The sequence below is a fragment of the Dryobates pubescens genome, chromosome 10, assembly GCF_014839835.1.
Source record: "Dryobates pubescens isolate bDryPub1 chromosome 10, bDryPub1.pri, whole genome shotgun sequence".
NCBI classification, from domain to species: Eukaryota; Metazoa; Chordata; class Aves; order Piciformes; family Picidae; genus Dryobates; species Dryobates pubescens.
The window spans coordinates 20,992,240-21,014,846 of record NC_071621.1 but is presented as its reverse complement, the minus strand read 5'-3'; the positions used below and the strand labels follow the sequence as shown (position 1 = coordinate 21,014,846).

Genomic DNA, 22,607 nt, shown 5'->3' with positions numbered 1-22,607 from the left:
GGGGGACCGGGGCGAGCTGCGGAAGGGGAGGGGGTTAGAGGCGATTGGCTGCGGCTACGGCGGCAGCTCCTCTCCGAGCCCGGAGCAGCGGCAGCGCGGAGCGGACCCGCCTGGGACCAGCGAGGAGAGGAGGCTGCAGCGGGGTAAGGAGCTCGGTACCTTGGTCGCGGTTACCCCCACCCCGTCCCCGCTCCATTTTCCCTTCTTTATTGCGGGGGGGTGCCCGCTCGAACCAGCCCAGCGTCCAGCTCTCGAGGAGGAGGGGGAGCGGGGAAAGAGAACCTCTCGCGCCCCCCGGCGGAGCCCCCCCTTCCCATCCCCCTCGCCCCCTCGGTGGCTGCACCCCTCCCCCCTTTCCCGTGGCCGGCGTCACAAATTAAATTTGCCGCCCCCCCTCCCCTCCCCCCCCCCCCGCGGGCGCGGCGGGGCCCCGCGAGAGGGTGACCTTGGCTGGGGTGCGCGCTGCCCCTCGCTGGGCGCGGGGGCCCGGGGTGCACCCCCTCCCCCCAGGTGGCCCCGCGGGCGGTGTCGCGCGCTCCGCGCCGGTGGCTCCTCGCGGAGGACGGGGAGGGGGGGAGGGAGGGAGGCTGCCGGCCCGTTGTGGGGAGTGATCGCGGTTCCCTCGGGTGTCCCCTCCCTGCCCCTTGCAACCGGCCTGCCCGGGCTTGGCTAGGGGACCCTCCCCTCCTCGCCCGGTTCGGGCTCTCTTCTCAGCGCTTAGTAGCGATCCTCAGCTGGAAGGAGGTGGCGACCGCCGAGGACCTCGGTTTGGTGGGTCGCTACTTGTGCGAGCCCGTTTCTTTCATGCTGGCGTGTTTTTTTGTTTTTTGTTTTTTTTTTCTTCTTCGTTTACCGCCCCCCCCCTCCCCCCCTTTTCATTTTCCCTCCCACTTTGCATCAAGCTCGGTTAGAAAGCGCTCGGGAAGGAAGGGGGGTGGTGGTGGTTGCCGCCGCCCGGTAGGTTAAAAACTATGAATTTTACATCTGAATCGCCAGATGGAGAATGGTTAATGTATAGGTTATGTATTGTTTACGTTGAGAGGTTCTGGTCAGGAATCCGGGTCTGTAACTTCATCTTGCTACAAATAAATCACTATCTGTTCTTCAAAACAAATCAACAATTAATGCCGGTGAACAATCCTGGAAAATTAAACTGCAGCGGACTAGCTTCTACAGAGCTGGATTTTGTCGTGCAAGCCTTATTCTGACTTTTATGCTTGCTTCTTACATGGTTGCTTGCGGAGAGCTGTGATTATTTTGTTAGATGTTCTGCTTTCCCATTTAACAGAAGTGCACAAGCATTCTCGTGTTGGTCTTTGTTTTGTGATTGCTGAGTAGATGCTTTGGCTATAACTGATTTCTTTTTGCCGGAGATGCAATGGGAGGAGTGTTGAAAAAATGAGTAGCTTTGTAATTGGAAATAGGTGTCAAATCACATTTTGGGAAGGAGATAAGATGACGTGCAATCCTTAAGATTTTCCCCCTTCCAAACTAGTGGAATTGTTTTGTTTTCAGTTAGTGGAAAATTTACTTGGTGTATGTATTATAGATTTGCTCTAAATACCATGTGTAGATGTGTGAAGTAATACCCCAAAACCATGTGAAACAGCTGAGACTCAGCTCAGACCACCCTAAAAGAAAACAGTGTGACAGGCAGGTAAGATAACGGAGGCGTGTATATCGTGCTCATCACTGGTGTTTGAAAGCGTGCACTACTGGAGAAAGTAGTTTAGTACTTGCATGACACCTTGTGTCTGTGAAGCAAGGCTGTGCCTTAGTACTGTGAGCTGGGGGTGCTTGTGTGTGTGTGTGTGTATATATATATTTTTAAATGCAGTTTTTATGCAATAGTATTTGCTTATGTGTCTCTTGCATTCCTGTTCCTAGTCAGTATATAAGCTGGATAAACTGTAGTTCAGTTTTTGATGGAACAGCTAATAGGCTTTCTGTTTCCTTAGTTTGTGTACCAGATAGATACTGGGTTTAGATTGTATCTAGCAAGTATACTTACAGGCTTCAATTGAGCAAGTCAGTGAAGTTGTACAGTCACTGCTAGCATTTGGAAGAGCATAGTAACGAAGTATGGGCATCATCCATTTTTGTCTTGAGGCTGTTATTTCTGTAGGTCAAGAGATGGATCTTTTCAGATACCTTGCTCTCTAACAAGCTCTCTGGTTAATGCTCCCCCCCCACACCCCTCTCTTTCTTCAGTGACACAGTTTAGATTTTTTGTTGCAGAAAAGTAAGGAGATGTATGTATAGGAGTCTTTAAGGGATTTTAATTTAAAGGTTTTGGAGTAAATGTATTTTTCTTTGAGTTTGGAAAAGTCTTGCAGAGGTGATGAAGGCTACTTGTTGCACAAGTAGAGTTTTCATGGGAGTAATGGATGAGAAAATGTGAAGCTGAAATGGAGGAAAATATGGTACTACAACTCATTTTCCCCTACTAGTTTCATTCTCATATTCCTTTCCCCTATTATTACTTGGCTCAAATACGTACCACCACCTTTCTTGACATAGTCTCCCATGCACCCCTTCCTCTACTACAAGCAAACAGTAATTCTGGTGTGTGGTACTGACAAGTAGTAAGGTAGTGTATTGTACTCCTTTTAACATGTTTCTAAAATAATGGTGTTTTTACTCTTAATACAGAGTATTAATACTGCAACCTGGAATGATCTTTGAGAGAATATTGCAGACTTTCAGTCAGTTTTGAAGGGTGTGTTAGTGTGTGATCCTTGGTGGTGAAGTGTGTTCATTTACCAAATTTCTAGATCCTCTTTGAACAGTGTTGACTGATCCTGGAAGGAATAGTGTGCAGGCTTTTAAAGACCTGCAAAATATATGCTTAAAACAACATAGCCTTGTCCTTGGAGGTCAAACATCAAATACTATGCATATATGTAAATGACATACCTATTGCTCTTCCATTGGTGACATCCTCAGTTGAATGTAGTCTCATAGAAAGCTTGATTTTAAGTGGGTTTTTTTATTTTTTTCTTTTTCTGGTTAGTTGTGATGCTTAAGTAAAATATATCAGAAGTGCAGTGTATGAATAAAAAACCCCAACTTTGTTAGTTTAGTAAGTTAGTGTTTATTTCACAATAAGAATACTGTTAAATTCAGTAATTACTGTAACACATCTAACTTGAAACAATTCCATTAAATACAACTTAATACTTAGTTTTTAAGAATCGAAATGTTAGCTCCTCTGCTATTCTTTTAAAAGGTTATTGCTGTCTGTCTCTGTATATACTGCTTTTCAACCTTTTATAGAGTGTGAAGAGGTCCTAGAAGTAGAATCTGAGCATTAAGATCTGCATTACTTTGTCCCCATCTGTGGAATTTTACTCTTCCACATCCCATCGCAAGCATTAGAAAGAGTCTGTATCATTCTGCTTGTGTTATGGTGCAAGATTGTCATATCTTATTTCAGCTCAAAATAACTTCAGTATTAATGTGCATCAAGAAATAATCATTCTGAAAAGCACCATACTTTATTGGGAACAGATGGGCATGTTTGTACTAATCATCTTGTGTCTGTCACCATTTGTATGGTGGTACCGTAACTGGGGAGCGAGACCCCATCTGGGGTTTTCCAATTTAGACCCTGTTCTTTAAAGGTCGACTCCAGTCAATAGTGTGTGTACTTTTTCTCTGACTTAATTAGAAATCCTCGTGGATGCTTCTGCTGCTAAAATGAGATGCTTCTCTGCACACTTTTTTTTAATGGACAAAAGACAAAAAGTTATCAGTCAAAAGTGTTACTGCCTTAATTGCTTCCACTGAATAGTCTACAACTACCTTTTGTAGCTCTTGTTTAAAGAACTGGATTCAGTTGAAATATAGTTGTTAACCACTTAAAGTAACTGTTGAGTGAGGTTTTCCACCTTTCGCCTAAGTCTGCCAGTTGGTTGTCCGCAACTTTTCAAAGCAGCTCCTGGTTCTCCCCGATACGTCCTCATATCCACATTGTAGCTCAGTTCAATATCAAGAGTCAGGATTCTGAAAGTCTTAGAAAGGAGGGGGAAAAAAAACCACAAACCAACAACTACTTCAATTTTTATATATCTATTTTAACAAGGAGAACATACTGCTCACAAGGAAGTCTTTAAAGAAAAATCTCCATCACAATGTTCTGTATGTAATCTTTGAGCCACCTTGAGTTTGACTGTTCAACTTCTCTTGGTGCTATTTTGTACTAGGATGTACAGTTTCAAAGAAGACAATCAGATTTCTGGGAAATGTACACTGTTTGTTAGGTTACTGTTGTTAACAAAAAAAGTTGTCATGAGAGGTGAGCAGAAGATACTTTATGGAAACTTCTTATATCTATTTACTTATCTATTTCTGCATCTACTAACCAAAAATTTGTAAGAGTTTACCTGGGGAAAATGTAGAGATGTGCTAGGTGGTTTACTGTCGAGTGTGACAGCATCTCTAGTAATTATTTTGTTGTTTGGCAGTTCAGTATGAAGCACTGCGTGAAGTTGATTCCTGTATTTGGAAACAAAGTGTATGGAAGAGGCTGTAGCTTTTTATGACATCACTTCTGGAAAGTTGTTGTGTGTAATGACGTTTACATTGTTGTGTTTTTTCCTCTGAGAGTATGAACTAGTTGGAATCAGGCAGCTGTCCAGGCTTTTGGAAATTAAATAAAGAATGAATAAACCAAATGATAAACTTTTCAGAAGATTTGTGAGGGAGTTTTTCAGAGAAAGACCAAGTAGGAGATGCACGTGCCTCCCGATTGCCCGGTTTAGATTATGCAATCCGTAGTTCATAGAAGCATTTCTGCAGTGGAGGGAATTAACAGTTTTTAATACATGCACAGTTTCAGAAATAAGTATTGTGTGCTCACTTTTGATGGGTATATCTGCAATTTCAGAACTTGAAAAATTTTATAGATATTGACCAAGTTACAAATGTTGCCTGGAGTAAGCTCTGCATCATGGCGTTCATGCAGTCTTATGTATCAACACGTTCAGAGTAACTTTTTATTTCATAATGGATCACTGCCCTCTTTATTTTCCATGTTACATGCAAAAATGCCTTTAAAAGAATATTGAAATTGCAATTTGTTTTCTAAACTATGGAAGTTTTAATTAATTTCTCTCCTTATAAGTGTATGTTATGATAGTCTACTTGTGATATATGTATATAAAAAAATAGTTTTTATCAGCTTGCTGTGTTTAGGAATTACACGTATTTTCCCAAAAGCTGGGAAATATGAAATGGATTGACAGAGAACTGTGGGAAAGGAAAGAATATCTAGTGATTTGAATGATTGAGTGTCACTTTGGAATACTGGAATTCTTTCTTTCTGTCAGTTCCTTGTGATCCCAGATAAATCTGTTTAAACCAAGCTTTCCACAAGAGCTTATAAGTAGTGTTTTGATTTCTTGAGAGACAGGCTCTATACACTGATTTTTATTTTTTTCCCCCCTTTTTCCCTGCATGGCTCAACAGTAGCTCTAGTTTCAGACATAGTGCTAGATAGCATAGTGTGCTTCCAAAGCTTCTATAGCTGCAGGCAAAATGGGTGTATCATTCTTAAATTTCAGTCTGTAATTCAAGTTATTCATCTACTAGTATGTGAAGAATATCCATTTGTATGGATAATTTTGTGCAAGTGCTGTGAAAACAAGTTAATTTATATAACATGCTAACATGTTACAATAGTAAGTTCTGTACAGAAGCCTACTAGGAAATTAAGTCTCTTCAGAGCATGGTTTAAATAGGATATAGTAAGGGACACAAAAGGAGGAAAGCTTTGCTTTGAGAAAAAAGTCCTGTGGTGTGGAAATGGTAGCAAATGATCAGGTAAATCACAGAATGCATTGGGCTGGGAGGGACCCTTGACAGTCATCTTGTCCAGCTCCCTGCAGTGAGCAGGGTCATCTCCAACTAGATCAGGTTGTTCAGAGCCCCATTAATTTTGCTCTTGAATGTCCCCCGGGATGGGGCCTTACCTACATCTCTGGGCAGCCAGTTCCAGTATTTCACCACTCTCATTGTAAAGAACTTCCTCTTCATACATGTCTAAATCTACCCTGCTCTCGTTTAAAACTATTGCCCATCTTTCTATCATTACAAGCCCTTTTAAACAGTTCTTCTGCAGCCTTGCTGTAGGTCCCCTTCAAATACTGACATGCAGCTGTAAGGTCTTCCTGGAGCCTTCTCTTTTCCAGTCTTAACAGCCCCAACTCTCTTAGCCTGTCCTCATAGGAGAGGTGCTTCAGCCTTCTCATCATCTTTGTGGCCCTCCTCTGAGCTCACTCCATCAGGTCCATGTGCTTGTGTTCTTGTGTTGGGGGGAGGAGGGGCCAGAGCTAGAGCTGACACAGTACTCCAGGTAAGCTCTTACCAAAGCAGAGTAAAGTGGCAGAATCCACCTCTTTTGAACTGCTGGCCACTGTTCTTTTGATGCAGTCCAGGTTGTGATTGGCTGCCTCAGCTGCAAGTGCACATTGTTGGCTTATGTCCAGCTTCTTGTCCACCAGTACCCCCAAGTCCTTTCATGCAGGGCTGCCCTCAATCTCCTCATCCTCCAGCCTGTATTGATACTGAGGACTGTACTGACCTAGGTGCAGGACCGTGCACAGCTCCTTTGTATGTATTCTCTTCAATACTGTGTAGGAAATCTTAATTCTGATGTTTCCCAACTCTTTAATAACCAATTTTGCAACTAATTTTATACTTTTGCAATTCCTTTTAAAGAAACTTACTGAACAGATTCACTGTGTGGATAGGCTCCTGAGAGTCATGAGCTACTACTAATTAAATCAATGGAATGCTATTAGTAGCAGTAAGTTTTTCTCTTTTAACTAGCATTAAATGGGATGAGGTACAAGAGCTTTTCAGTGAATTCTTGCAAATACCTGTTATTGGTAGAATGCCAGTATAGCATATGATGATAGCATGTTGTATTGCAGGCCCTTAAAAGGCCTGAGTTCTGCTGATCTTCGTGCTCTGGTCTCTCTCCAGTGACTTCTCTTGTTTCTTTTCAGGCTTCTGGTTCCAGTCCTCCATTGTCCAAATAAATCTCACTTCCTTTTTCACCTCATTCAACACTTGTAGATTTCCAGTCTTGAGGTTCCTAAACTGTAGTGTGTGGAGGTGTGGCTGGCTGGGTTGGTTGGTTTGTTTCTAAGTGTTTTTTGGGGACATTGTTTCCCATCTCCCACTAACTTTGGTTCTCAGTTGTGTGCATTTCCTGTAACCCCTGAAGTTTTCCTTTTGCCTTATACATCTTCTTGGTTCTTGCAGTGGAGTGCTAGATGTTCAGTGTGCCTGTATCTTAGCTGTTTCTATGCTAAGCTGAGCCTTTTGTCTCAAAGACTTAATTAAACTCTTGAGCTGAGAGTGTGGCTGTGGTGTGGACAATACACATTTTTCTGCTGAAGAAGTAGTGGACAGGTGGATTACTGATGGATTCATTTGTCAACAGGATTTAGAAGCTATGTTTGTTAATATCTAGGCTGGTTATGCTAACTTTTAACTTCAGGGGAATCAGGTGACAGAAACCTATAATGTGCACATGAACCATTCTTGTATCTTAAATAATAGCTGGAAACTCTGAATTGTTATATCTTGATTGTATCCTTGCAGTCACAGTGCAAGCAGCTGTATCTATTTATTACTACTTTAAAGCTTGTCTTTTTCAGTTGCGAGTCTTGTCCTTTAAACAATGAGTAAAGATTAATTACGTGAGTTTTTAGTGTTATCTCCTATAGGTGTAGCATGTTCCTAGCTGTTTCTGTGTATAGACATAGACCAGTAGGGAGGTGTGTAGGGCTTTTTGTTGTTTTGAATTTTAATTTGTTTTTGTTAGTGCTGGTGTGTTTTAGGCTTCTCTCTCCAGTAGATTTTTGTCCTTCTTGATGCTGTGAGGAAGTGATCCAGTCTAGCAAAATGAAGTGTGTCTGAACCTGAGGGGAAAGCGTAACCTGCATACTAATGCACTTGTAAATGTTGGTGATTGCTGTGCAGTGAGTATGTCATAGAATGTCTGAAGTTGGAAGAGACCCATCCAGTCTAGCTCCCTGTAGCACTATCTAAACCATGTGACTTAAGAGCATAATCCAGAGTGCTCCTTGAACTTCAACAGGCTTGGTGTTGTGACCACTTCCCCTAGGGAGCCTGTGGCAGTGACCAGCCACCCTCAGTGAAGAATTTTTCTAATATCTAATCTGAACTTCCCCTGATACAGCTTCATTCCTTTTCCTTGTGTCCTAATGTGAGTGATGGGTTGCAACTGAAAGATAACTAAATAGTAAGCATAAATTTCAAGAGGGAAACGCCCCCCAGTCTGGAGATTTACTATCAAGAAGGGTGATGTAACTTTAATAATAGTGCACATGTTTGTGTTTGTACATAAGATTAGAATGTATCCATGTATATATATTTGTGCCCTGTGATAGGACTAGAGGCAATGGGTACAAACTGAAGTAGTTTGTGTGTTTCTGTACATCAGGAAATTAATTTTCACTAGGTGGGTGACTGAGCACTGACACAGGTTGCCCTTGGAGATTGTGGAGTGCCCATCCTTGAAGATGCTTAGATGCAGTCCACTGCAACCAGCTTCAGATGACCATTGAGCAAGGGGATTGGGTGACCTCCAGAGGTCCCTTCAAACCTCAATCATTTTGTGAGAGCACAACCCCATAGGGCTAAATAATTATAAGGGATTAGTAACTGTATTAAAAGAAGTTACAGGAGTGAATAGATTCTTGGCAAAGAGAGCTTACATGTTGGTTAGAGATGTCAAAGCTAAGTTAGACTTTGCAGATTGAAACATTAAGTCTTCAGATTCAACTTTTTAAAGTGATCTTTCTATTGGTTAATGTATGATAGCAAATGACTAGGCTGTCACTTGAAGTTAATTCTAGCCCCTGTAGTCTTAAAAACCTACTAACACACTTGATTCACCTGCCTGTATTAAGTTTTTGTCTGATTTGTGCTTTGTAATCACAATTGTGGGTTCTTTCTCTGTTTTCAGCAACACAATTATTTTTTCAGTCTTTTTTCTGTCACAAAGCTTTATGAAAAGCAAATAAAAATGTCCTAGTTAGCTGGAGAAAGGCAGGGGGGGAAGCTAAACTACGAGTTAAGCCATCTGGGTAGACAACTTCGATTTGTAAAACACCCAGCTGAATGTGATTTTGATAGTGAGATTTCTGTTAGGAGCGGATGCTGCTTTAAGTAGTACTGCAGTACTCATGCTCTCTTAGGTCTTACAATTCAATCCATTCCACTAACTTTTTTTCCCCCTTGATCTTTAGTAGTGCTGTATTTAATTATCTGCATTATTGTGTGAGGCATTTAATTGTGTGTTTTTTAACATGATGTACAAAGTTAGGAGTGAGAGAGAGTCTCACTTACCTATTCAAATTCTGACTTGTTGGGCAACCAATACAAAATTGCTTTGCTATCTGCAAAATTTGGCAAGTGCTTTGCTTCTGTGGTAGCATGCCAGTGTTCTTCGGTGGTTTTGTTTGTTGTTTTTTCTTGTAAGAATTAAAAATTTAATGATCTGGCTCAATTATGCATTTTTTGCCAAGTAAACGGTATACCAAAATAATACTAAGTGCTATTTCCTCCCAAGGGGCAATGCAGTGATTAAACTTGATTTGTACATCATTTCTGTCTTTTGTAGTTATCTTTGGCTTTCTGTCATGTTCCCCTTATTTTCTCCATGGCTTCCATGCCGCTCTTACATGTTTTGGTTTTCTCTCCCTGTTTATAAACAGTACAAATATCACCTTTCTAAAATAATGTAGTGAGAGATATCTGAGTTTTTTATTATTTCATTATGCTGTTAATGTGAAGGGAAATTATAATTCCTACCTCTTTTCCCTCATTCATTTCCAACTGTTGGGGGAAGGAAATAAGCCATTCTTGCCTTACTGTGTCTTAAAGTCTAAGTGTCTTAAAGCTTCCCTATTAAAAAGAGGGCTGTGTGAAAATTGCAGCCATAGAATAGTGGTACAGTGAAATTTTGATACTTGGGTTGGTTGTCAGTTCTCTTGTTTCAGACTACCACTTTAAGAACTTTCTGTCAGTGTTTCTGGTGATTCTGGTAATAGAAATATTTTCCACAGTGAAGGCCTGCTTTTTCAAGTAATGCTTCATATAGCCTATGACAGGAGGTTACTAATGTCTTATGCATATTCTGCCATATTTTATTTGGATATTTTGATTCAGTTATCAACCTCAGAGTTGCTAAAAAACTTCATTTTTAAAAACTAGAAGTATTTCTCTAAAAGAACTATTTCAGCTTTTGTCTTAACAGTGATTTGGTTTCTTTGGGTGGGATCTGACAGTATTTTTGATACTTATAGTGCTTTCTGCTTTTCTTCCATTTATTCTTCTGTTTTGTCACCTCTGTAGGTATGCTTTCCTGGTGTAGTAGGATTTATGTGCACTTTTTCCAATTTAAATTCTCGTGGTGATATGTGCTGGTAGTTGTACGTGGTATTCCAGGCAACTTCTTGCCAGTACCTTAAAATCTGTGTTAGGTCTCAGTTCGTCTCCAGTTCCATCTCTGATTATTCTTACAACTTTTATGAAGTGGTTGTTTGAATTCAGTTAGTAGTATGAAAGCTTTCTTTACACCCCAGTCAAGGGGACAAACAGTTTAAAACTTTTCTTTTTTCCTTTCCTTTGGCATGAACATTGCCAATGACAGTCATGCTGGAATTGTATGTCTCCAGATCACTTCTGCTTTCAATTTGTCCCTTTCAAAACAGACTTTATTTATACACTTTTGTGTCAGTTTAATAGAAACATTCATTGTCTCTCAGTGTTCGCAAAATAACATCCTATGGGATTACAAATTTACATGATGTTGTTTGTGAAACCTTAAATTTTGTTATGGGTGTGTGTATAGGCTGGAGAATAACCTATATCCTGATTAAATGTGACGTGGGATTGTTTTGGTTGTCCCAAGTATGTGCATGTGGTTTTCTTGACAGAAGAGTTCCTTATTCCACTTTTCCCACTGAGAGCAGTATTCCCAGATGTAGTAATAATTAATAAGGAGCCTCATATGGACAAATTTCAGTGCTTCTCCACAGCTCAAATGTACAGATAGAATGTTGTGAATGTTTCTTACCTTCCTGAAAGCCACTTGTATGGGTAATATCGGTGTGTGTGATAATTTCATGTGGAATGGAGGCAGAATTATTCTGTGACTGATCCACGTGCTATTGGTTCACTATCTGTGAAATGCCAAAAGATACCCAGAGCATCTATGCTTTTTGGTCTCAACTGATAGATCTCTTTTGGAGGTATAAACAAGATTGCAAGTGTGTCCCTTGACTAATGTGTTTTGAGCATCAGCACGTCAGATTTCTCACCAGCATCAGAACAGCAGGGTATCTCAAAGATGTCTCTTAAAGAAGTCAAGTGACATATTTGTCAAGGTGAGGTAATGTATGAAATGAGTCTTCATTCACCAGTGGTGGAGTTAAGAGGCTTTTATGAGCTTTACAGTCTTGCATAATTCTGCCTGAATGTTGTTTGTAACAATTAAATTAGCATGCTTTATTCTCAGATCTCGTTAGTATTATTTCAAAGAAGTGTGCCTTCACCCAAAACACTTGTGTTTCAGTGTAGTACTGATTAGTGTGAGCAACTGAGTTCCCTTTTTTGTTTTATTGCATTCAAAACATTAGCAGGAAGAATGAAAGCAGTCTGATTACATTTACTTGAGTTAGGTCAATATATGCACTTCAATTGTAGTCCTGCTTGGAGCATGTTCTTATTGTAGGCTCTAGGTATTTCTTTAATTCTTTTTTTAAAAACTGCATTCTTTCTTAAACTCTGTTTGTGTCATCCTGAAGTGAAAGCTGCAAAAGCATGGGCATAATCAATGCAAGACCATTTTTGTCAGCTTTATCAAAATCAAGAGTCTGTGGAATATGTATATCACACAGCTTTGCAGAAGTTTTGGGCAAGTTTTCTGGGGTTAAAGAAATGCTATAATACTCCTACATTAAAGAGTAGTCTCCTCCTAGGTTGGTACTTGTATTCTAGTGGACAGGGCAACCAGTGTGGTTTTAGACAGCTGTCAGGCTTGTGATAGCGTTTAGTTTACGTCATCATGGACTTTTGGACATGATTGAACCAGTAATACTCAACTGAGCATCCTTCACATAGGATACATTCTAAGAATTTCAAGTTTTCCAAAGCTGAAGCGGCTGACTTAAAATTTTAAAAAATATTTTAATTAATGGAGACTGTCAAGAAAAATTAAGAATTTGTTAGCAGCCTCCCTAATGTAACTAAACTTCATAGTGTTTGAAGGTGTGCTTTAGCACCTGAGGTTTTACCCTTTGAAGGTGAAAGTGGAAAGGTCATTGTCAAACACGTAACAGCTTTTTCTCAGGTTTCATGAAAGTTACCTCTCTCGTCCGCGTGTGCTTTTCCCCTACTTTTCTCCACTGTGAAAGTGTTACCTTTTCACAAAATCTAGTACATCCAAGCCATACATCTGGCACTGCATTTCTGATTTTTGAGAGTAACATGATAGCCTGCCTGTTTTCAGCTCCTTCTATGCATTCTTCTTTCATTTAATCAAGGAATTGTATTTTTGTGAAGTATGTGCTACAGCACTGGAAATGTTTATTGAGTGTATTAGGTGAAACCTGTCATGCTCTTGTCCAACCAAGTTTAAGTTCAAGCCATTTTGAATGATTTAATGTGAGTATTTGCAATATTACCATTTTTATTTCACATACTTCACAGTGTTCAATGTCTGCTTGTTGAACGCTTGCCTTTTTTAAGCTCGTATGTGGTATGTTTGTGTAATATGACTACCTAACAAGCAGTGAGGTGAAATGTTTTCCCTAGTATTTGGCTGACAAATGTATTGCAGATTTCTATTTTACTAATATACTTTTCAGCCTACCTATTGAAACAAATAGTTATGTTTATTAAAATCTTAACCAAAATTTCTTTGGTCAGTTGTGCGTTTGCTTTTTTTCTTTGTCAGTATTTTCCCACAATCTTCCAATTTTTATCTTCTTTTTGTTTCTTTTCCTGAAGCCATTCACAGAAATAAAATTGTGATGTCTGCTGCCCATTCTGCTTAGCCTTGGGTGGCAGTGTGATAGCTGAGATCCCACAATTACAGGGCAATATTATTTTTCTTTGTTGATTAGTTTAGTGAACTTTCATGTAGTTCCTTTTTTTTTTTTTTTTCATTTGGCTTAGTAAAAATGCTGTTTCAGAAATGACAAAAAGTTAAAGTGTCACTTCAGCTTTAATTATATCTGAAAAAATGCTCACATTTACAAGTTGGGTCATGTATCTTGTGGAAGCTGCAAGTATCTACCACACTACTGGAGAGAGCTGTATGCTGAGATCAGTTGATACTGAATGCAGTCTACTTGCTTAATCTTTTGTACCATAAAAAAACCAGCCAAGGGTAGTTGTTATTGGTGACTCTCTGCTGAAGGGAACAGAGGGACCCACGTGTTATCCTGACCCATCCCACAGGGAAGTCTGCTGTCTGCCTAGGTACTGGACATCATGAGAAGACTAGTGAAGCTAATCCAGCCCTCTGACTATTACCTATTGCTGGTAATCCAAGCTGGTAGTGATGAGGTTGATAGAAAGGGCACCAAGACAAAAAGGAATTCAAGGCTCTCGGTCAGTTGGATAATAGGGCAGGAGTGCAAGTGGTGTTCTGTTCGGTTCCCTCAGTGGCAGGGGTGTATACTGAAAGGAAGAGGAGAACTCATGTTGTCTCAAGGGCTGGTGCCAGCAGCAGAATTTTGTGTTCTTTGATCAAGGGGCAACTTTCACTGCACCTGACCTGCTGGACCCAGATAGGCTGAATCTGTGTAGAAAAGCCAAAAGAATTCTGGCCCAAGAGTTGGCAGGGCTCATTGACAGGGCTTTAAACCAGGTTTGAAGGGGGAAGGTGATGAAACCAGACTCTAGTCTAGAGAGGAGACAGAGGGTGGTAAACTAGAGTCAGTGGTGAAATCTGCAGCCCAGCTGAAGTGCATGCACACCAATGCACACAGAATGGGTAACTAACAAGAGGAACTGGAAGCCTTGGTACACCAGGAAAACTACAATGTAGTCACCATTACAGAAACGTGGTGGGATGAGTCACATGACTGGAGCACTGCCCTGGATGGTTATAAGCTCTTTAGGTGAGGTAGGTGAGGGAGAAGAGGAGGAAGGGTGGCCCTGTGTATTAGGGAATCTCTTGACACCACCGAACTTGAGGTTAAGGATGAACAGATTAAGTGCCTATGCATAAAAATCAGGGGGAAGACTAACAAAACTGACATCCTGGTTAGAGTCTGTTACAGGCCACCCAAGCAGGATGAAGAGGAAGATGAAGTATTCTACAAACAGCTGGAGGTCATCTCAAGATTGCCAGCCCTTGTTCTTGTGGCTGACTTTAACCTGCCACGTATCTGCTGGGTACTTAATACAGTAGAGAGGAGGCAGTCCAGAAGGTTCTTAGGGTGTATGGAGGACAGCTTCTTGACATAGCTGTTATGTGAGCCTGCCGGGGGTGAGGCCCTTCTTGACCTGCTGTTCTCAAATAGAGAAGGGCTGTTGGGAGATGTGATGGTAGGAGGCTGTCTAGGGTGCAGTGACCATGAGATAGTGGAGTTTTCAGTATGCAGGGAAACAAAGAGGAGCAACAACAAAACCCTTACTTTGGATTTCTGGAGGGCAGACTTCAGCTTATTTAAGCAGCTAACCCAGAGGGTACCTTAGGAAGCAGCCCTTAAGAGCAAAGGAGTCCAGGATGGCTGGACCTACTTCAAACAGGAACTCCTGAAGGCACAGGAACAGGCTGTCCCAGTGTGCTGAAAGATGAGCCAATGGGGAAAGCGACTGCCTGGATGGGCAAGCATCTCTTGAGGGAATTGAGGGGGAAAAAAGAAGGTACATTGCCTTTGGAAAGGGGGGAGGTAACTTGAGATATGTTTAAGGATGTTGTTAGATGATGTAGGAGAAAAATTAAGAGAGGCAAAAGCCCAGTTAGAACTTAAGCTGGCCACTTCTGTGAAAGACAATAAACAGCAGTTTTATAAATACATTAATAGTAAAAAGAGGGGCAAGAAGAACCTCTACTCTTTATTGGACTATGATCAGGTGACCCGCCTGGTGGATGTGGGGAAGGCTGTGGATGTAGTCTATCTGGACTTCAGCAAGGCCTTTGACATTATCCTTCATAGCAAACTCTTGGACAACCTGTCAGCCCCTGGCTTGGACAAGTGCACTCTCTGCAGGGTTAGGAACTGGCTAGAAGGCTGGGCCCAGAGAGTGGTGGTGAATGGTGCCACTTCCAGTGGTGTCCCCCAGGGATCACTGTTGGGCCCCATCCTGTACAATATCTTTATTGATGATCGGGATGAGAGTATTGAGTCCATCATTAGTAAGTTTGCAGATGACACTGAGTTGGGGGCAGGAGTTGATGTGTTAGAGGGTAGAAGGGCTCTGCAAAGGGACCTTGACACACTGGACAGATGGGCAGAGTCCAACATGATGGCATTTAACAAGTCCAAGTGCTGGGTTCTGCACTTTGGCCACAACAACCCCATGCAGTGCTACAGGCTGGGGACAGAGTGTCTGGAGAGCAGCCAGGCAGAAAAGGACCTGGGGGTACTGGTTGACAGTAGGCTGAACATGAGCCAACAGTGTGTCCGGGTGGCCAAGAAGGCCAATGGCATCCTGGCCTGGATCAGGAATAGCGTAGCCAGCAGGAGCAGGGAAGTCATTCTGCCCTGTGCCTCAGCAGTGATTATGCCACAACACCTTGAGTGCTGTGTCCAGTTCTGGGCTCTTCAGTTTGAGAAGGACATTGAGAGACTTGAACGTGTCCAGAGAAGGGCAACAAAGTTGGTGAGGGGTTTGGAACACAAGCCCTATGAGGAGAGGTTGAGGGAGCTGGGGTTGTTTAGCCTGGAGAAGAGGAGGCTCAGGGGAGACCTTATTGCTCTCTACAGCTACTTGAAAAGAGGTTGTAGCCAGGAGGTGGTTGGTCTCTTCTCCCAGGCAACCACCAACAGAACAAGAGGATAGTCTCAAGCTCCACCAGGGGAAGTTTAGGCTCAAGGTGAGGAGAAAGTTCTTCACTGAGAGAGTCATTAGCCATTGGAATGGGTTGCCCAGGGAGGTGGTGGAGTCCCTATCCTACGTGGGTGTTCACAAAAAGATGGGATGTGGCACTTGGAGCCATGGTTTGGTTGTCAGGGATGATCTCTGAGGTCTTTTCCAACCTGGTTGATTCTGTGATTCTATTCATCCAGACATATCTGAATCAGTATGAAAAATGGCTTGGATTCATATGAGTGCACTTGGCCCAACACTCTAAAGTTTTCTATTTTACTCAACAGCAGAAAGTTAACTGCCAGTTTTCAGCTTGGAGTGGCTTTTTATAACTGCGTTATAACTCCTAGCAGTAGATTTATTATGGAAATAGATTTAATTTAGTGGCACTTAAATAATGAAAGTCTTTAACACCTGAGATGCTTCTCACCTTGATCAATTGTTGTCAATCAGCTATACACAGCAGGAATTTACCAGGATGTAGAAAATTTCTGTAAGTGGCTTAAGTCATGAAATTATTTGTGTTTTATTAATAATCATTCTGAAGTGGAAAGATGCCTGCCTGTTCCAGTCTGTAAATTGCTGAGTAGTTTGTTCAGAATACCTAGTTGCATCTTTTGTGGAAATTGCAGTGTGGCCAGTTTCTTCATGCGTGCTGTGTGGGTGAAGGAAAGTTAATACTCTCAAAGTATTTGCAGTGGTTTGTATTTATTCACCTATAATTTTGTAAAAAATCTAAATATTAAAAGGAAAACATGTTGCCAAGAGGAATGAGCTTTGGAGTGAAGTCTGTAGTGTGGTTTACAAGGAAAAAAAACTTTCTTCCTTGCAATGACACAGTGTTCGTGGGTCTTCTAAACTGTCTTTGTGTTCTTGATGGAATAGCCTTTGATAGTGGGAGGCTTGTTCATTGAGTTCAGGTTGAATATTTGCAAATCCTTTTTTTCAGGCACACATGTTGGAGTGGTATGAACTGTGTAAACTTACACATTTCTTCCATGCCAGCAGCTTATTAAATTGAATTAGGCTTCTAATGGCTTTGTGAATGCTAAGAAAGTGTTATTCCCAGAGGCTCATTCTAGAATGTCTTGCAAGCATAGATTTAGAAGTATTTATATACATCACATTTATGAAAGCTTTCTTAAACTTGATATACATAATTTAAAAATACTGATCTCATTATGTAACTACTTAATTACTTATGTATAGTTCGTTCAAAGTTCTAAAAATAAGAATGATGGAGTTTGCAAACTCGATCGCTTCCTTGGGTGATCAATATCCTCATGTTTGGACTCCGGATTTTAAAGAGGAGGCAATATAAGGCAGGAAATGGACTTCTAAGAAATAAAGGAATTGATTTACTAAAGCTTGCTTCATCTCTGAAAAAGTTGGTATGAGAAATCTAAAGGATTAAGATTTAAACACATGTAAAAAGTTCTGTTTATACTACTTGATGTACGTTAAGACAGTTTGTTTAATAATTAGTGCAGTTAATTACATCACCATAGACAATGTGAGCTGTCATCCAAAGAAAGTTAATGGTGTTTAAGTCTCCCTTTTAGATCATTGATTTAATATCCTGTTATGATATTTATGGACTTATTAAATATGCATAGATGCTTAATATGCAAGATGCTAATCTGTATTTTATTTTCATGTGTGCAGTCTGTAGTTCATACTACTGAGCAAGTAGATTATGTGTAATTAAACTATTCATAAAGAATTAGAAACATCTGAATATTGAATCTTGTAATACCATGGCCAGTAGGCTTAGCTGGGACTGACTGGCTATTTGGTCTTGCTTATTATGTGCAGAACTACTAATTTATATTCAGTTTATTTGAGTTAAAAAAGTACAAGTAGTTGTTACTAATTAACTCTGGTTTAGAGTAATGAATTGCTCCCCACCTATAGTCTGGCTGATAGTAGTAATTTTACATTAAATACAATATTTCAATTTAACTTTTGTCTCAGGAAGTGGGTAACTTTGTCCATCTTACTTTAATGCAACTTCCACCGTTGTTACTTTCTCCATGCTTTGATTTTCCTGTTAACGTTGTACAAAGAGTATGCATTTTATCCTCTTTTTAACTCTGTTTCTTTTCTTATACTAGTTTCCTGCACCACTACACGCTCTTTTGTAGTTTTAAATTTTAATTTGTTAAACTTTTTTATACAGACACTTTTCAGTGTATTTCTGTAGATCTGTTCTTGATTCCTGACTTAAAGTCTTTCAAGTTAAAGTTGCAACGATGCTTCCAGTGGTTCCGAAAGAAGCAGTGCCTGGGCATCTTAAGTCCTATTGTTTCTTCTTCTTCTGTGCAAGGATTGGAATTAATATTTTAAATGATACATTAATTTAAGATGTGTGTACTCTTTTCAGTGGTTTTTGAACGTTTGACATATAATACTAAATATAACCAAAGCCTGATTAAATCATGATTTTTATTCCTATGTATTAGGATTAGCATTTAACTATTTGTTAAAATTTCTTGTTACATCTTTTTCCCCCTCTCATATAACAGCAGAAACAGTACACATCTTACTGATTAGTTAATAAGTTTACATTCTGGCTGGTGCAAAACTTCACAGTGTCTAGAGTGTTTTATTGCCATAAAGGTATCAGTGTGTGTGTTTGCCTTTTCCATGACACCACGTATGAAATAATGCTAGATTTCTGAAAACACTATGGAGAACTTTAAAAAGTTTAGTTATCTTAAAAAAAACCAATAAATCAGCTGAGTCTCTTATGAAATCTTGGAGAAACTTCCAGAAAATTGCACTTTTCCAAAATGCTTGTCCTGTTCCAGAAGAAGACAGTGCATCTTTAAAAACATGGAAAAAATTTTGGAAACTTAGTCATTGGACATCACCTCACTGCTGTATGGCTTTTCATGCCTGAACACGTTCTACATAGGCCTTGCCTTAGGCTGCTGTTCTTAGCTGTCACTGTCGTCATCTTCCCTGATAGAAGTCAAGTGGTGTAACTGTTACTTGAATCCATGGAGATTTCCATCTGGCTAGAATCAGGTTAAACACAACACCGTCCCTCACCGAATCCTGTATCCTCCTAAGTGCTCAATCCAGATACGCAGATTATTTTGACAGATCTGAGTAGCCGTATCTCTACTGGCAGTCCAAAAGCGCAGAAACTACTAGCAGTAGGATTTGTGTTTAAGTAATGGTTGAAGTAGTAACTGTTTTAAAAGGAGGTGGTTCAGCATTGAATTCTTTGTTGAATGATAGGCCTGGGTTGTTGTTTGTGGGGTTTTTTGTTGGTTTTGTGTTTTTTTTCTTTTACTATTTGTTTTAATTTTTGTTCTAAATAAAGCTTACTTTTAATTCAAGAAAACGGCAAATTTCTATTCCATAGGAAGCTTATTATTCTTTGTCCAAATAATAGGCTATTTCATAGAAACTTAAATTTTTTTTTTGTCTTATTAACATTGGATGCATTAATTTCATAGAAAACACTAAACATTAATTAATTTTAGATACTTTTGAGAGGGTTTTTATATGCCATGCTATGTGTCCAGAATAGACTGCTCCACTATGTTCTCTCTCACGCTGCTCAACACAACAGAGAAGAAAATAAGAGGAAAATACTCATGAGTCAAAATAAACACAGGGAGATTACTTACCAAGAACCATCATGGTTACAAAACACTTAACTCAGGGAAGATTGCTGATGAAAACTAGAGCAAGATAGTGAGAAGTCAAGATAGAACTGAAGACTCCTTTTTCTTAACTCTCCCTCTAGACTCAATGTCACTCCATTTCTGACTCTTCTGCCTTCCCCCTTACCTGTCGAAGCACGGGGGAGCTAAGGAAAAGGGGTTGTGGGCAGCTCACAACTCTTTATCTTTCCCACTCCTTCCTCAAACTTTGTCTGCAATGTGGGCCCTAACCAAGGGATGTAGTCTTTCCTTAGTGTCTCTGGTGCAAATCCTTCCCATGGGCTGCAGTCCTTCAGTAACTCCAGCATGAGTCACAGTGGGTTCTCTACTGCTTCAAGCATTGGCCCTTCTCATGAGGTGTAGTCCTTCAGGAATAGACTGTTCCTGTGTGGGTACCCCATGGGGTCACAGTTCCAGCTTCTCTCCAGAGGCTGCAGTGAAGATACCTGTTCTGACATGGCCCTTTATGGGCTCCAGTGGGATAACCTTTATCACCATGTTTTTTGCTATGGGCTGAATGGGAATATGCTTCAGTGCCTGGAGTACCTTCTCCCTGTCCTCCATCATTGACCTTGATGTCTATAGGATTGTTGTGCTCCCGTTTTTTTACTTTTCTCTCTCACAGTTGCTGTGTACTGCTTTTTATCATTTCTTCCATATGTCATCACAGAAGTGCCACCAGTGTCACCCATAGGCTCAGCTTTAGCCAGGGGTGAATCTATTTTGGAGCTGGCTGGAACAGAGTGTCAACAGTGGGGGCAGGTCCTGGTCTCTTCCCATTGATGTCATCCTGCAGCCTTTCCCGCTACCAAAACCTTGCCATGTAAACAGATACTCCATTTCAAACCCAGACCTTGGATGTCACTCAAGCTTAAAAGTTTGGTTGCATGTCAGTAAGGCCTATCAGCAGGACACTTCAACTTGACTGTAATATATGAGTTTCAGTCTTTGAATTATTTCAAAATATGTGCCAAATGGGACTATATAGCTGCAGTCTAATCAAGTTTCCACTGCAGTTGATCTGATCTGACAGCTGTCCACTATTGGAAAGGGGAGTTTTGTTCCCCAATTCCCTTAGTTCTATTCTTTCCTTTGAGTTTGCTTGGATGCTTGTCACATGGTTTTCAAAGGCAATTAGGCTTGTTTTTCTGAATTGGTGAGTTTGCTTGGTCCAGCAAAGCATCCAATGCTTTTATATATTCTTGAGGGGAGCAAGACTTCCTTCTGCTATGATGAGCTGTTGGAATAAATTTAGCTGCTCATATATAATATCATCCCATCTGAAAGCTAAGATGTGGAGTATTTACATCAAACAGCAGGAGGAGTGAACTTGGTTGCATCTTCTGTGCAGTTTTGAGGAGTCCTAGACTTACTGTCGTGGCTCTGCATTAAGAGATATAACAAGGACAAAGGTGACATCATGTTTTCCTGGGCGTATTAGGAAAAAGTTACTTCAAGGACTTCTGTTCCATCCCAGCTTTCTGATTCTCTGTTTTTACTACAACTGCAAGTATATAGCACTTGGTTCAGCTGCTGTATGTATGTAGGTATGGAGATAACAGAAACTGAGTTGACTTTTGTTTAGCTATTGGGTTGCATTACATATCATGCCTGTTGAATGATGTCTAATTATGTTAATTTTACTCATTTTCCCCATTTCCTAACATGTGCTGTGTGTATTCTTTAGAAAAGTATGTAAATGTTGTTAACTTTGGTTTGTAAAAGGTTAGTAAAGATGAAGCAAAACATGCAGCTTAGGTTGTTACCATCAAATGCGGATTGAAAAATATAAACACAGTTGTGATACCTTTTGGAGGAGGTGGATGAGTATATTTCATGTTGTACCTTTTCTTCAGTGCAGAATGAAATTGGCTTGGGCTGGTAAGTCAATTATGGCAGGTGACAGCATTCTGTTACAGAAGGTGCTTCTAGCCAGTCTCTCATTGTGTTTTCTGGTTGATTTTGTTTGTTTGGAGCTTTTTTTTCCCCTTTCCTGTTTTTGTTTGCTTTTGATGTTATGCTTCTGAGAAGTTCAAAGTGTACATGGATCCTCCTATTGTAGGAAGAAAGCACCTGAACTTGGAATTCACAGTTCAGGAAAGTGATGACTGTGAGGAAGTGTTTTAGACTTACATAAAATAGGAAAGTAATGGCAAAGAAATTTTATTTCCTCTGTTATATTCATGACTTGTAACTGCCCTGGTACAGCTTTGTTTTAAAACCCCAACATGTGCCGTACAGTGTTTGTCACTGTCTTTTGTACTAACTGATTTTGTCTAAGGCTTTTGCTTCGTCTTCCTTCTCTACAGCAGTGGAACTTTTTATGTGTTAGCATGTGTGAGGTAATAGTCTGCATTTGTGTGAGCTCAGGTTTAAAGGGACTTAGAAACCAAGTAACTTAATTTCATAGTCAGAATTAAAGGAAGATTCTGATGGCTTATCTGCAGTCTTTTGCTTAAAAACCTGGCTTTATGACAGAGAAAAGACTTCCATTTAGTCATTTCTGTTCCTGTCCTTAATTCATTCTCTATATGCTGCATGTTTGGCAGAATAGGCAAATTAGTGAACTTGAACACCGCTGATATTTAGACTTTCAGGGATGTATTTAATCATTTGGAAAACACACAGTCCACAGAAAGATACCTGTCTTGTAGAGTCTCAAAATCTAAGCTGACTAGGATTTATTATTACCAAGTAGTGGAAACAGTTTGTACAATAAGGTGATTTGTGGTTGCGCTTCTAAAATCAAATACCTTCAGGAAGGAGGAGGTTTAGCTTTTTTTCTGTTGTGTACTTTGATACAAAACTGGGAGCAGTGGCTGACACACATGAAGGCTGTATTGC

General features: G+C 40.4%; 1 protein-coding gene across 3 annotated transcripts in view; it reads left to right on the top strand.

The window, feature by feature from the left end:
* Positions 1 to 22,607, top strand: part of PDS5B (PDS5 cohesin associated factor B) — a 106,625-nt gene continuing 84,018 nt past the window's right edge. For 2 of the 3 annotated variants that reach the window (XM_054164556.1, XM_054164554.1), the window contains exon 1: positions 1 to 143. The gene's annotated coding sequence lies outside the window, so the exon portion shown is untranslated. The remainder of the gene's footprint in view (positions 144 to 22,607) is intronic. The other variant, XM_054164555.1, reaches the window with a different exon arrangement.